General features: G+C 41.9%; 1 pseudogene; it reads left to right on the top strand.

Annotated features, from left to right (window-relative positions):
- The first annotated feature begins 246 nt into the window (after window positions 1–246).
- Window positions 247–569, top strand: LOC116897165 (annotated as a pseudogene).
- Window positions 570–2298: the final 1729 nt, after the last annotated feature.

Below are 2298 nucleotides of genomic sequence, written 5' to 3'. Positions count from 1 at the left end.
AACTATAGCAAGCATTAGTGGTTACTCCTTTATGCTTTTCCTTCTCCTGCTCCTTCGTTTTGTTCCTGTTTGCTTGATCAGTGTTGAAAGAATAACCTGTCTAGTTTCATTTCAATTGATATTTAGATTTGATTCAACTAGAGAGTTTGAATCACGGTACCCCGGAGGAATGGGCGCCGGGATCTCGCTGAGCGTCCCCCTGGCCTTGTCTCTTCCTAGCTTGTCGGAGCTTCAGCACAGTCCGAGATGGCTGGTGGTAAGGCTAGAAAGGACTCCGGAAAAGCCAAGACAAAGGCTGTTTCCCGCTCCCAGCAAGCGGACTTGCAGTTCCCTGTAGGCCATATTAATCGACACCAGAAATCTAGTACAACAAGTCACGCGATGTGGGCGCGACCACAGCTGTGTACAGCGTAGCCATCTTGGAGTACCTCACTGCAGAGGTACTTGAGTTGGCAGGAAATGCATCAAAAGACTTGAAGGTAAAGCTTATTACCCTTCGTCACTTGCAACTTGCTATCCGCGGTGGTGAAGAGTTGGACTCTCTGATCAAGGCTACGATGATCGTCTAAGGATGCCTGGATTCCTTATTATCCCAGGACTCTAAATATTCTTAACAGCTGTCCAGTGTTGGTGATTCCAGTGGATTGTATCTCTGTGAAAAACACAATTTTGCCTTTTTGTAATTCTATTTGAGCAAGTTGGAGGCTTAATTAGCCCTCCAACCAACCAAATTTCTGCATTCCAGTCTTAACTATAATTGTTACTTAACTTAGTGGCTTCAAAAAAGCTATTGAATCTGAAGTAGTGGGTTTGGATTGAGTTGAATGTTTTTAAAAAACTGTTTGGATTTTAATTGTGATGCAGAAGTTATAGTAACAAACATTTGGTTTTGTACATACTTTATTTCCACTTTGGTGGATAAGCTCAATAAAGGTCAGATAGCCCCCCCACCAAAAAAAAAAAAAAAAAAGGAATACTAGACCCAGGGCATTGGCCTTTATGGTCAAAATCGGTCTCTTCTATCCAGAATAAAAGAATATGTGATATATAATATATGAGCTTATCTTAACTCATTCCTATAGTTTTTATCTGTAATCAAAGGTTGGAATTTTATAAGCACTTCATCTCATTCATATTCATTCATACATTCTTTTGCTCTCTTTCTCACACGTGTGTGTGTGTGTGTGTGTGTGTGTGTGTGTGTGTGTGTGTGCGTGTGTGTGTGTGCTTGTTGTCTGGAGTTCTTTATGTAGATTAGGCTGACTTGGAAGATCTGCCTGCCTCTGTGTTGGATTAAAGACCCGTTCCACCACCCAGCCAAAGCAATGCTCTCTTAAAAGAGTTTATCAGCCTTGCAACTTTTCTTCTGAAACTCTCAGGCAGATGTTTTCATGCCCTGAGGACAATGTCTTCTAACAATAGTTGGTAATAAATAGTGCAGGAACAGCAGAGGGGGCTAAGAAAGGAACCATCAGAATGACAGAAAAAGATCTTAAATATTTACCAGAAAAGGAACTAAACGCCCAGGTCTTCTTTACCAGCTGCTGCTTTCAAAAATGATTTTATGTCCTAAAGCCAGGTGAGGTTTATGGGTGAATGTCCCAGAGTTCATTCAGTATAACTGGAAATACATTTGACAGTAGAAATAGCCAAGAAGTTAGGAGTGACCTCTCACCAAAAGGAAGATGTGATATCCCTGTAAGTCCCTGCCACTGCCACTCTCATCTAAAGTTCACCCACCTTCTCTACTGAAAATACCACACTGGGAAGGTTGACTGGCTCCAAACAGCATGAACTTATTTAAGCATGCAGAAATGGATGGTCAAGATGATAAGCAATGAGCTCTCCTGGTCAAGGGTAAAAGATAGGAGAAGCTTGAATTCTAGATGATAGACAGAGGACTAAATGACATGAGCAAATGTGAAGGAAAACAGATGTACAGAATGACACATAAAGGAAAAGTGGGAGATGGAGTAGAGAGAAGAAACAAATTTATTAAGAACTAGGGGGAAAGGGAGAAAGGGAATCTAATGAAAACAGAAGAAATGCAGAAAGTGGGGACGAAGAGGAGGCTGAGAGAGAAGAGAGGTGAGATGACAAGAGCCAAGAGCATGTGCATTCCGTCTATGTGACCCCATTCACAGCGAGAGAGGTTACAAGTGCTTGCGCCCTGTCTCTCTCTCTCTCTCTCTCTCTCTCTCTCTCTCTCTCTCTCTCTCTCTCTCTCTCTCTCAGAAATACTCATAAGTCTTCAATAAAACATTGATGGAAACTCTGTGTGTTCATGTCAGACACCTT

The sequence above is a fragment of the Rattus rattus genome, chromosome 1 (genome assembly GCF_011064425.1).
Source record: "Rattus rattus isolate New Zealand chromosome 1, Rrattus_CSIRO_v1, whole genome shotgun sequence".
Taxonomy (NCBI): domain Eukaryota; kingdom Metazoa; phylum Chordata; class Mammalia; order Rodentia; family Muridae; genus Rattus; species Rattus rattus.
The sequence above is the reverse complement of the archived record's forward strand: the minus strand, read 5'-3'. Positions and strand labels throughout refer to the sequence as shown.